Below are 14,659 nucleotides of genomic sequence, written 5' to 3'. Positions count from 1 at the left end.
AGAAAAATGAAATCACAACTGTGCATTATATAATTGTTATCACATATATACACACATAGTTATATTAAAAATTATCAAAACTACCAGTGCTTAGAAGTAAGTTAAATGAAAAATATATAAGACTTCTACACAAAAAACTGAATCATTATTAAGGACATAAATAAATTGAAAGTTGTGTGTTACAGGTTGAATAACTCAAATTTATAAATAATTTATTTCTCAACAATTTGTTTTCTGGGGGATAGGCATGCTTCTAGCTCTGACTAGAGTGGTGCACAGGCAACCAAAGTGTTTGTACACTTTGGTTTGTATTATGGAATATTCTGAAAAAATTGTTTTAAATTCAATACAATGCTAATAAAAGCTCAACATATTTTTTGGGAAAATTGAATACTTATGGAAATGAAAATAATTACAAATGGCAAAGACCATCTTGAATAAGAATAAATTCAGATTACCATTCTATTAAATACATACCAAGATTCACTATTTAAGCTGCAGTAATCAAGAATTCATATAATAATAATGGCACAAGGATTTTATAAAGTAAAACAGTGTATCCAAAATCACACCCAGACATGTATAGTCTTTTGATTTATGGAAAGATGACACTGTAGAGACCTGTGGTAAGGATGACCTTTTTAAATGAAGGGTGCTGGATTAGTTGTCTACCTGTGACATGTTGCAGCATGCAGAATGTTTGTTAAGGAATGTGCTTGGGATCAACATGGATAGCAGGGGAGGAAATGAAGCAGAATTGGACAGAGGGAATAATTAATTGTGATTCAGGACAAACAACAGCCCTGAATGACTTCCTGGGCCCACTGAAACTAGAGTGGCCTAATCAAGTGGTCCTCCATTAGGGCAAGATGGCTAGGTCTTTACACTCTTGCATGGATCAGGCTTTGGATGCGAGCCACCTTTGGAAAAGGGTTAATTTAGGGTGAGGTAGCATCCTACATTTGAGCTAATGTCTGAAGATATTAGTAGCTGAAGGCTTTGTGCAGACTGCACTTTCAGCGGGTGAGGTGGCTATTAAAGGCAGACTGGAAGGTGCATCAGAGTTTCTACTTCACTCTAGTTTTTATTATATGATTTATCACTATCTGTCATTAATACATTGACTGACTCACTGATTAATAAACTTAATTAGGGCAAGGAATTCATCTCTTAATTATCCTTTCTCTAGTACTAAGAACTATGCCAAAAACTAGTATTCCACAAATATTTAAATGAATGAATGAGGGTAGAAAATTAATTAGAGGCCAAACTATGAAGTATATTGTAAATGTTGTTAAAAATATCTCAGTATCTGGTTAATTCTGACATCTTTGATGTCAGGCTGGTTTAGATTTAATCTCCAGCTCTAATAGGTGTTAGCTAATTGGGCTAGGGCTCATAAATTAATTTTTTGATGTGAATTTCTGGTTAGGTATATGGATAAAGAATAAATAAATCATTCTTAAAAAATCACTTAGATAGTAATTATAATTATTAGGACCAAACAAAATGTCACAATTAATATTAAAAAAACATAATGAATTTTATGTTACTGTCATTGCCTATCTAGTCATATTTTATCTAAAAATCTTAATTGAAAGAAATTTTAGATTTTTAATTATTTCAACTGTAAATTTTTAAAATTTATATTTCATTTAGGAACCTTGTATGTGGCATGAAGTCCCTTGAAATATTCTCCATAAATTCATCAGTTTGTTCCTCTTTTGCCAACAAACACTAATGTCCAAATCTCTGAGAGCCTCAGCCAATAATGTCATCCATTACATTCCAGCTTTTATTCTAAAACTTAAACTTAATGAAGATGTGTTTTATTTTGTTTTCTAGGTCCAAAGCAGAAGAGAGTGGAAAACACTTTCAACATCTAGATTCCTCTGCCACATATAGTGTTGCTGAATAAGTTATGATAAATTTCCAAATACATTGACTGAAATTCTACCTGATGTGTCTTTCCAGTTCTTTCTTAGTGAATGTTAAATCAGATATTTTGAATCTTCTTTTCTCTGCCCTTAGGCACCACCTCTACTTCAATTACTCTTTGTAATCTAGTCATTTCTCTGCTTCTATTGTACTTTTTATAAATGCCTTTTCTTGTATGTTCAAAATAGAGTCTGAATATGACAAAATGTGCAAGTTCATCATTAAATTTCTATTTCCCTTATCATAACTTTTCTTAGAATTTTTAGATTATTACATCTATTTTGACATTAGGTAACCAGAGTTGCAAAAATATTTGGAGTGAGGTATTAGAGAACAGAAATTGTACCTTCTTGTAACAACTTCAGAATTAGTATTAAATACATTACCAATATTTGACTGATGTAATGCATTTTTCCCTTAATTAATATAATTCAAATGAGATATCTCTTTCAAAGGTTATTTGAAAAGAATCAAAGCATAGAAGTCAGGGTCACTTAAGAAGTGATTGTAATGTTCCCATTTCAATAGGATTTGAATTATTAAGGGTATTGACATGTCAAAAAAGTTATTAATCAAAAGATCAGATTAGTTAATCACAATTCTATAGAATAAAAAATTATTAAGTAAAATCCAGGACAGTCAACTCATGTACTATTCCACCATAAGTAAGCTTTAAGAAAAGGACTTTAAGAAACATGGTCTTGGTGGCACACCCATCCTGTTTTAGAGATGGATGCAAAAGATTCAGTGAAAGGATTCTGCAAATCCCATTGCTATTATTATGGCCATCTCATTCATAAAAAAGGAATTTAACAGGAGATATATATATATATTTTTTTTCCTGCATTAAGCCAAAATTCACTTTCTATATTTCAAAGCTGTGGTATCCATGCAACCTTTCAATTTTGATTCAGCTTCCCCTATAGGTCTACCTAGATCAAAATAACACTGGTCATATGGCATTTAGCAACATTCTCAAGAATGTTTTATATGAACCCACTAAACAAAGAGAAATCAATTTTTAGTGTACAGACCTAATCAGATTTCAAATCTATAAGGAAGAAGGCTATATTTTAAACTGTGGAAAATCACCAAACCAATGTTCAAAGATGACCTGTACCTAACCCTTCTTTCTCTCTTGAATTCATTATCTGATTTTCTCAATTTTTTAAGTGTGTCAACTTTAAAAATACCTTTATTTTTAGGAGCAAAAAAAACATATAACAAAATAAAATATACACCAAATTGATGATAAATGAATAGCTTATAAAAATTATATCTATATAAAATATAGAGAAATATTTGCGGTATAATATTGAAATAAAAACAATAGAATACAAAATACCATTAATATGTATGTTGATTCCAAAACAGATTTTGGAATATGACAATGTAATCCCAATAACATTTAGTTACTTATAAACTGTATGACTGTAGGCATGTTCCTTTACCTTACTAAGCCTTTGTTTCTCATTTTTAAATTAGAAATGCCAATAGCACTAATTCTATTTCATGGGAATAATTGTTTTGTTAGCTGTGATTTTTCTCAAATTTTACAGTATGTAGTTGATAACCCTTGTTATACTGAGTTGATATAGTACATATCGATGTAATAAATCCTATATATACAAGAAGGAAAATTTGCTTTAGTTAGTAAATCAGCCAATCTTTTGGAAATTTCCATGAACTCTACATAGGTGATTGGTAAAACAAAGCTCATGGCCTTATGTGTAACACAGGTTAGAATTTCCTAAAGGTATTGACTAAAGTGGAGATTATCTGCAACTGTTTTGTCTATTCATAGTCTCATGAGCTCATGCAGTTTAGCTTTGTGATTTCCAATACATGGTGTTTCTGCAATCTTAATTATTTGATGATATTAAAATAAAGCAGATAGGCAATCATAGACAGCTTGAGAAAATGGTAACCTAAATTTTGCTAAATCTAAGTTTCTCATTTCGTGGCTATAGTATGACTAGGATCCTTGGAAATAGAAATTATATTTCCATGGTAAGAGACGAAGTCACACCTAGAAAAATCCAGAACAAGAATGGAATATTACTCAATTCTAAGAAACGACAGCGAGCTAGCACTGCTTATATTATCCTGGATTGAGCTTAAGCCCATTATCCAAAGTGAGGTGACACAAGATCAGAAATATGGGCTCTACATGTACTCGCTGTCAAATTGGTACAGACAGATTATCAATATGGTGCTCAAAGGGTGGTGGTGTTCACCAGAGATTCAGGAGGTTGGAGGGATAGACCCACATCTAAGGAAAGTGGTGAACTGTGTGGAGGGGAAGGGCACACCTTTAACCTTTGCTAGGTAAAGGCAAAGTTATAAATATAACCAAAATACTAAAAAAAAAAAAAAATTATCGGGGGTTGGGCAGGTGGGACGGAGGGGATGGGTATATATATATATACATTATAAGTGCAATGTGCATTGTCGGGGGGATGGACACACTTGAAGCTCTGACTCGAGGGGGGAGGGAAGGCAATAGCAATGTGTGTAACCTTAACATTTGTACCCCCATCTTGTGGTGAAATTTAAAAAAGGGAAAAAAAGAATTTATCCAACATTCTATACAAATTAAATTTTATCATCTCCCACTCATTCTTACCTTTTATTACTTATTGTTCTTTCAGATCTTTTCCTTCAGAGAAAAGAAAAACTAGGAAATGTACATGATAAATTTTATTTAAATATGAATTTGTTACTAAAAGCTAAACAATAATTATTCTGTACTTGAATAATGACCAACAACTGCACTAACAATTGCAATGATGATGTTGATGATGGTGATGACAAAGGTAATTCAAGTTTATTGTAATAAATTAAAATTATATTGAAGGCTATGTAATGAAATGTAAAATTCTCATCCCTGCCCAATGTCAACTTGTCACCTAAAATCACTTTTCTGTATTGCCTTTCTCCCATAGTATATCTTGGCTATCACAAACAGACCTGCTTCATTATTTGTAATGACTTCAAACTCTTTTGAATAGTTGTTTCATACTTTTTCCAATCAGTACTTTATTCACGTTATATGTGTGGTTATAGTTCCTAATATCTGCCCATAATAGATTATATTATATATATAATAGAATAGATATAATTTTATAAACCTGCCCAATATGTTCATTGACAAATTCTAAGAGTGTTATATCTGGGTAATAGCTAAATTTTGGGAGAAATGTGTAATGCACATGAAAAAAGACTCAATTCTTTAATGGGAATGAGCTTTTACAAAGAAAAAAGAAAATTAAACAATCCAACTGAAAAATTTTAAATGGGCATGAATAGATGGACCAAACATTCTAAATCAATGGCTAATATACATGTAAAAATACCTAAATTTCTTTATCCTGAAATAAGTGCAAATTTAAATAAAAAATATATATGTGTATTTGTGTGTTTGTTAATTTAACAGATTGGCAAAAACAATAATATTTCTTAGCATTCAGCATTGGTTATGGGCCTATGGAGGCTGTCTTAAATCTCCTATGTTGGAAGGCATGTAATGTAAGGCAACCTCTTTACAAAATGATATAGCGGTATCTATACATAAATGCAATTATTACATTTATATTGAACTTTACTGGCACTTTTAAAAATGTTCTTTGGAAGATTAAAACAAAACACTTTCAAAATCTGCTAGAATATGAAATACATGTCAGAAGTATGTACATTTGGGATGTGTGTGGGGGTATTCTGTTGATTTATGTATGAGTGCCACATAAGTTCATTTCAATCACATTTAGTTTATTCACTTGGTTTCATTCTGAAGGAATGAATTCATTCTGATCATTTTGTCTGTGGTTGAGAAAATTGAACTCTAACAGATTGCAGTCCCAGAAGAAATTGCCTAGTGTTAGAGCTGCAAGTAATTGCTAAACTCCCACGTGCCTCAGGGGAGAAAGTATGTCCTTGATTAGAAAAACATGCAAGGAAAAAGAGGCAGTAAGCTCGTACTTAATGGGCAAGATAGCATTCTCTGTTAAGTGCTTTAGCGCAACAAGGCACATTCTTCTCCATTTTTACTAACTAGAGGATTAATTTATATTCCAAAAGAAATGTTAAAATTCTAATCATTCCTCATCATTAAGTACGGATTCTATATCTTGTCATTACCATACAGAAGAGCAGTTTAATTCAAATGAGGTAGATAAATAAATAAGTCCAGGGGACTTATTTAAATTCATTTAATATATAATTCTAAATTACATACTTCTGACAACACTGCCACAAATTAAATCGGATATTTTACTGTCCAATTATGATGGATCCTGCAGTCAGAAAATCAATATGCTGTAGCGATATAAGCACTGAGATTGTTTCTAGTGTGCAGGAGAGTATCATTTCTAGGTCTTTCAAAGAGGAAAAATGTATTTTTTAAAATTTATTCACTCCATTTCTGATTAGGCTTCTATCACAAATTGATATATAATTTTTATATCAACTTAGGTCATCAGAGCCTATATATTGGTTCTAAGTCGCTTAATATTTTGACTAAAATAGAGGTCATTTTAGAACACACATTGTGTGTGTGTGTGTGTGTGTGTGTGTGTACATAGTTGACTCTTGAACAACACAGGAGTTTGGGGTGCCGGTTCCTGTGCTAGTAAAAATGCATATACAACTTTTGATTCTCCAAAAATTTAATTAATAATAGTCTACTGTTGACTGGAAGCCTTACTGATAATATAAACAGTGGATTAAAGTGGATTAACACATATTTTGTATGATATACATATATATATTATTTACTGTATTCTTATAATAAAGTAAGCTAAAAAATGTTATTAATAAAATCATAAAGAAGACAAAATATATTTACTATTCCTTAAGTAAAAGTGGATCATCACATTGAGTAGGCTGAGGAGAAGAGGAAGAGTTAGTCTTGCTGTCTCAGGGGTAGTAGAGGCAGAAGTGGTAGAAGAGGTAAAAGGGTAGGCAGGAAACAGACACATTTGGTGTAATTATTATTGAAAATAACCTGAATATAATTGGACCCATGCTGTTCAGATTTATGATGTTAAAGGGTGAACTGTTATTTTTATATATAAATAAATATATACTCTCTTATATATATATTTTATATATTTATATAAATATATACTATTATATATAGATTTATATATATATATTGTTTTATGATTTTAAATATAAGCAATCCCTGCTATTGTATTTTCCATGTCTTCTATCCATTTTGAGGATTCTGTACAGATTGTTTTAAAATGCAAAATCAATACTTTCAACTCATGATTAAAGAAACCCAAGGCTCTCTATTATAGTCATATCCTCATTCATTGCACTTTGCTCTACTGCAACTTACAGATATTGTGTTTTTAAAATATTGAATATTTGTGGCAATCTTGCTGCATGCAAGTCTTTTGGTGTCATTTTTCCAACAGCATGTGCTTACTTTATGTCTGTGTTTCACATTTTGATAATTCTTGCAATATTTCCAACTTTTCCATTATTATTATATCTATTATAGTGACCGTGATGAATTATGTTTGATGTTACTATTGTAATTGTGTTGGGGCGCCATGATCTTTACCCATGTAAAACACGAAAAATCAATAAATGTGGTGTGTGTTTTGACCAGCCATTCTCCGATTTCTCTCCCTCTCCTCAGGCCTCCCCATTCCCTGAGACACAAAAGTATTGAAATCAGGCCAATTAATAACCCCACAATGATCTGAGTGTTCAAGTGAAATAAAGGGTCTCATGTCTCTCTCTTTAAATTGAAAGCTGAAATGATTAATTTTAGCAAGAAAGGCACATCAAAAGTGACGGGTATATACATACATAATGAGTGAGATGTGCACCATCTGAGGGATGGTCATGCTGGAGAATCAGACTTGTGGGGGGAGGGGGGAAAGGGCATTTATTGAAACCTTAAAATCTGTACCCCCATAATATGCCAAAATAAAAAAAAAAGTGAAATAAGTTGAAAGATAGGACTCATGCAGCAAACATTTAGGCAACGTGTGCATGCAAAGGAAATATTGAAGGAAATGAAAAGTGCTATTACAGTGAACGCATGCATGAGAAGAAAATGAAGCAAACTTATTGCTGATATGGAGAAAGTTTTAATGGAATGGATTAGAGGTAGATTCATGATGTTTGAAGAAAGAAGCTACTTCCATACCATAAAAATGTAAGTTGAAGCAGTTGTGTGCAGGTATAGAAACTGCAGCAAGTTACCCAGAGGATCTAGCTAAGATAATTGATGAAAAGAGCTACACTAAACAAGACACTTTTAATGTAGATAAAATGGCCTTATGTTGGAAGAAGATGTCATCTGGAAGATCATTTACCATTTCAAAAACCTAGTGCACTTAAAAATTATGCTAAATCTACTGTCTGCGATTTATAAATGGATCAACAAAACCTGGATGACAATACATCTGTATACGGTATCGTTTACTAAATAAGTCTAAGCCCACTATTGAGACCTACTGCTCAGAAAAAGAAAAATATTTCTTTCAAAATATTACTGCTCAATGGCAAGATACCCCATCATCCAAGAGCTCTGATGGAAATGTGCAAGGAGATCAATGATGTTTTCATGCCTACTAACACAACACCCATTCTGTAGCCCATGGATCAAGGAGAAAATTTGATTTTCAAATTTACTTATAATTTAAAAAATATATTTTGTAAGGTTCTAGCTGCTGCCAATAGGAATTACTCTGATGGATCTGTCAAAGTAAATTGAAACCTTCTGGAAAGGATTCACCATTGTAGATGTCATTAAGAACACTTATGAGTCATGGTAGAATGTCAAAATATTAATATTACCAGAAGTTTGAAAAAATTTGATTTTGACTCCCATAGATGACTTTGAGGAGTTCAAGATCAGGGAGGAAGTAACTGCAGATGTGGTGGAAATACCAACTAGAATTATTAATAGAAGTAGAGTCAGAAAATATGACTGATAAAAAAAAAAGAAAATATGACTGAATTGCTACAATTCCATGATCGAACTTGAATGGATAAAGAGTTGCTTCTTATGAGTGAGTGAAGAAAGGTGTTTCTTGAGATGGAATCTACTCCTAGTGGAAAGCTTTGGGAAAATTTTTTAAATGAAACAAAGACTTTAAAATATTACATAAACTTAGTGGGTAAAGCAGCTTCAGGCTATGAGAGAATTGACTCCTATTTTGAAAGAAGTTCTAATGTGGACAAAATGTCATCAAATTGCATTGCATGGTATAGGGAAATCTTTTCTGGAAGGAAGAGTCAATTGTTGCAGCAAAATTCATTGTTGTCTTATTATAAGAAATTGCCACAACCACCCCAACCTTCAGCAACCACTACCCCAGCAGTCCCCAATCTTTCTGGTACCAGGCACCGGCACCAGTTTTAGGGAAGAACAATATTTCCACGAACCAGGGTGGAGGGATGGTTTCAGGATGATATTTAAGCACATGGCATTTATTGTACCCTTTATTTCTATTATTATTACATTGTAATATATAATGAAATAATTATACCACTCACCATAATGCAGAATCAGTGGAAGCCCTGAGCTTGTTTTCCTACCCACCAGGGAATGATGGGAGACAGTGACTGAGCAGACAGGAAGCAGAGCTCAGGCAGTGATGCAAGCAATAGGGAACAGCTGTAAATACAGATTGAGCTTCACTCATTTCCTGCTGTGTGGCTCAGTTCTACCAGTCCCTGTCCTGGGGATCGGGGACTACAGCACTACCCTAATCAGTCAGCAACTATCTACACTGAGGCAAGACCCTCCACCAGCAAAACAAATTAGGACTCAATGAAGATTCAAATGATCTTTAGCATTTTTTTTTAGCTAGAAAGTGTTTTTAAATTAAGAAATGTATATTGTTTTTTAGACATAATCTACTGCATACTTAATAAACTACAGTATAAGGTAAACATAACTTTCCTATGCACAGAAAAAAAAAAAAAATGGTGTGTTTCACTTTATTATGATATTTGCTTTACAGTGGTTGGTTGTCTGGAACTGACCCCAGAATGGCTGTGAGTTAGGCCTATACTTAAAGTTTCAATGTCTTTCATATTGAAATTTCATTAAAATTTCAAACTTCTTTCATGTTTTTGTCACCTAGAGTTCTTGGTTCATAAGCAACAGTCTAACTCTGGCTAACCAAATAACTTAAATATTGAGAGAATATCAAAAGTTCTTAGAATTCTGGGGGGACTTAGAAAAAACAACTAGCAAGTAAACTCCAGAAGAGAAGTTTCTGTTTTAGACAACAATTTGGTTAAAGCAACCCAGGGGCAATATGACTTTGACAGTAAATATGGCCTTCTATAATAATAAGAAGGCAATAATCAAAATAATAGAATCAATTTTAATCATCTTTGCTATATTCAAGGTTTTTAGCATGCTGTTTGAATTACTTAATTTATTTTTTTAAAGAATCTATGAAAAGTTAATATTATCCCATGGAACAAGTTCTCATATTCTCAAGTATCCCATGGAACTTGTTCTTGGAGAACAAGTTTTACCTTCTTGGGAGAGGAAATTATTTCCAATTTAAGTTATGTGTCAGCTCTTGGGCTGTGCTTGGTTAGTGATCAGTAGGAACTGACCCCTATAGTTTCTGTTATGTATTAATAAGACAAGCCTTACCTCCCACCATGACACAAGATAGGAAGACTGAATACTATTAGAAAGAAGTTTTGTATGATGGAAAACAAAACAAATATATTTTACTATAATTAACTTGGAAGTTCTTCTATATTTTTTATCAATGAATCTATTGATTGGAAAATAGAGAAAATATTTTAGTTAACTGTGCTCATCATATTAATTAATATTTATAGAATAATATATGAGTGAGAAAAAAGGAAATACAGTTCATAAAGTATCCAATATTTGTATTGGATACTTAAGCTATTTTCTTCAGATGTAACTATCATTTTATAAGGCAGATTAAATTATCCAACATTGTTGATAGTAAACTTGATTAACAATATGCTCTGAAATTAATTTTCTTGCCCAGAGTCACTGGTGGAACAGTTTTTGAACCCAACAGGCCTACATGAAATATAATACATTATTTATTATTTCTAAGACTTAAATGATTTTTAAAAATAGCAAGGTAAATATACCTGCAATAATAACCATGTCACTATAATGAATATTTTTCATATTTTGTGGTACTTCATTCATAGTAAACAGACACTTGCTTAGTTAATGTCCCATAATTTTGTCCTACTTTCTCAAATTAGAAACAGTTAATATTTGCAAACATTTTTGGGAAAAATGTACAAGTATGTTATCTAGGTCCCACCAATCAGAATAAAAAAAGGGAGACTCTTATTTACTTATGAGATTTATCCAGGGGAGGTAAGTGTTGCCTTTCCCAGTCCAATGTGTTTAATACATTGTTTTTGTCAGCATAAAATTTGAAAACTGACAATTTGAGCTTCCAAGATTTTGTATACTACCTAATTATCTACTTTTATGTTCATCATCTATCTATTAATATCTATCTACCTATCTACCTAAAATGCTTAAACTAAATACAGTGGATTGTGTTATTTGTCACTAAAAAGCTGGATAGTCAAGGGAAAGCACATAATTAAGTGCTAAATTTTAAGATACACACTACTGAGAATCACCAAACCCCAAAAGAAAGTCAGAAGTTAAGGGAGGTTTCATAATAGAACTGAAAATCTACTGAGACCTCTGAAAGATGGGTGGAGTTTAGAATGGATTTAGGAGAAGGAAAGCTATTCTACCTAAAGGAGATATTATGAAAGACAAAAATGTAGAATTTTTGTGACCTACCAGTGGATGAACAAATGTGCCTGGATGAAAATCACAAGGATCAGGATGGTCATGTAATTAAAGCCTAATCTAGAATTAAGCTTTATAGATGAAGTATGACAAAATTTAGATTACTCTTAAAAAGTGGAATTTAGGATTTATGTTTAATAAATAAACAGAAATTACTTTAGAGTGACTGCCAGAATATAAAAGAAGATACAATGTAGTGGAAAAAATAATTAATGGAAATAAAGAGATTTTGGCCCCATACTGACTACTTCAAGGAACATTGCACCAATTGTTTGAATTTTGTCAGCTACTATATCCTTATCTTAGAAAAGAGGATCTTATGTTATACAATCTCTAGAATTCGTATTCAATGTATGATGCTATGATTAAAATTATCTGAAAGTAACAGTATGACAAGCCTAACTCCCATGAAGACCCAAAATGGAAAGACTGAATATTATATTAGAAACATATTTTTGTATGGTAGAAAAATATACATATATCTTTTTTTTTTCTGTAATGATCCTAGACAAGGATAAGTGCAGAGGAATTAGAAAGAAGTTAATAGAAAGGAAACCCACAGATTTTTTGTCTTACTAGATAAATAACAAAGTGTGATTTTATTGAAAGGCAGGGAATTTGAAGGAGAGTACCAATTTGCATGAAGATAGTAAGTTTTAACATAGGAATATCAAGTTGGAGATTTTGTAGTGCTATTTTCACAAAAATGTCCAGCAAATTATAAGAAAAAAGTCTTTCATTATTTTATATTAGCTTTAAAATATTAAATGTTCATTTATAATATTTCCTATAGCAGCTATAGAAGTAAAACAAACCTCAATATAATCTCTTCAAGAAATGACACTTTTATTTCCCAACGCATGAAGTACACTAATTCCAAATAGCACAGAAAAAGAACAAAAACATTAGACCATATTGTTCTTTTGAAGTCTTTCATTTTACTGAAATGTCTTTTCATTATTTATTTTATATTCATAGCATTCGTTCATATTGGTAATAAAATAAGACAATCAGGTAACATTTGTACCTAGAAGCGGAGTTATTAGAAAAAACATCTTGACATTTATAAACCCCAAGAAATGCTTATTTTAACACAAGTAGATATAGAAGACATATGTTATGTTTTTAACATTTTTAGAAGTATTCATAATTATGGGTTCTGAATTCCTAAAGGGACTTGAGAGATTTATAGACCTACTTATAGTCTCCCTTAAAATATGGTTTCCTTTTTTCATACCTACAAGAGAGGAGATTTTAGAACTTACTTTTATTTGTGTGAGCATTCTTAGTTGGCATAACATTCTTATATATACACCACAAAAGCCCTCTTTCTGGAAGTTGAGTCCAGTTATTTTTTTTTCCCTATCTTAGTGCCAACTGAGATTTATTAATCACTGACCTTGCTAAAACTCTCCTTCAAATAAAGGTGATTATGAGATCTTTATTTTTTATTTTGGAATAAATATTGCTATCTCCTACTTAGATCTCAATAAAATTCCAAACAAAGCATAAGAATGGCCAAAAGACATATTAAAAACATTTCAACTTCACTAATCACTATAGTAAATTATGTTAAAGGTGAACTGTCATTTTTCATTATCAAAGCAGACAAATTTCTTCTCTTTTTTTCATATTAACACTCAATGCTGGTAAAGATGAGGTAAATCCTCTTGATTATCTGAGGTGAACAGTATGATATTATCTAATCTTTCTAGAAGCCAACTTTTTAAATAAGTTAATTGTAATTGTCTCTTGTTCCACTTCCTGGGATATGAACTGTCTTATATCAGCTTCTCTCAGACTTAAACTGTCTTAAGTGTGCTTCTTACTGATCAGAAATCAATCTTGAGAAGATATTTGGGTAAAATAATTTATTGAACCTTAACACAGGAAATGAAGCAGGAGAGGGAGGGTGGAAAAGCCAAAAAAAAAAAAAAAAAAAAAAGGTAAAGATGCATTTTAAGTAAAGTTTATCCCTGGCTCTCCCAGAGCTGCCCCCGTGCCTGCCAGTATAGGGAGCTGGGGGTGGGCTGAACTTGAACATTAGTGGCCAGCACTCATGGTTACTGGGAGATTAACACATGGATCCAGTAATGAGAACTCAAGTCAGTGTGCCAAAGCAGATCTACCACTTCATTTTGGAAATAATCACAAATGTGAACTAAAAATTTTGTGCATGGATGATCACTGCACTGTTACCCTCATGAAAAATTGGTTCCTAATTCTCATCATTTTTCTTTTTGGTATTACAATTCTTTTGTTTAGTAGTAGAAGATTCCTAGTAATTTGGATAAAAGAATAGGAAAAATAAATAATAAGGAAACTAGATAGGCTTTCACTCCATAAATTTAGTTATTTAAACTGATATTTTTACATTAACATTGCTAACATATTAAATTACACAAACGCAGAATTTGGTATTTTTTATATTTTTCTTATTTTGTGTCAAGGCCAGATACACAATTTGAATGATCCATTGCAAAGTGAAAATGCAAAGCCCCTTGTTAAAAATTATTAAGAATTTAAGACAAAACAGTAGAGCCATAAACCATGGATCCTTCTAATTGTGGGGCCCATTCAACTGCACAGCTAGTATGCCCTTGAAATGTGCCCTGCTCCACAAGCAGATACTACAGTTGTAAATGAGAAGCTTTCGATTTTGATATATTTCCATATGCTAGAGATTGTATCTCATGCTACCTAAATACCTATTTATAACATAACATCCTTTAGATTTTAAATGTGTGGCAATTTCCTATTTTATTTATTTATAAAATGAGAAAATGATAAAATAAATCATTTCAGATTGTCATAAAAGAAAAATCTGGAGAATAAAGAGATAATTTAAAAATACATTATATATTAAAATAGCTAAAATTTTAAATGTTTAAATATTTTTAAAAAGTATAA

At 31.8% G+C, this 14,659-nt stretch overlaps 1 protein-coding gene across 1 annotated transcript in view; it reads right to left on the bottom strand.

Moving 5' to 3' along the window:
• Positions 1-14,659, bottom strand: part of MGAT4C (MGAT4 family member C) — a 678,972-nt gene that overhangs the window by 558,177 nt on the left and 106,136 nt on the right. The window lies entirely within an intron of this gene.

This window comes from Microcebus murinus, chromosome 10 (genome assembly GCF_040939455.1).
Source record: "Microcebus murinus isolate Inina chromosome 10, M.murinus_Inina_mat1.0, whole genome shotgun sequence".
In the NCBI taxonomy this organism is placed as follows: domain Eukaryota; kingdom Metazoa; phylum Chordata; class Mammalia; order Primates; family Cheirogaleidae; genus Microcebus; species Microcebus murinus.
The sequence above is the reverse complement of the archived record's forward strand: the minus strand, read 5'-3'. Positions and strand labels throughout refer to the sequence as shown.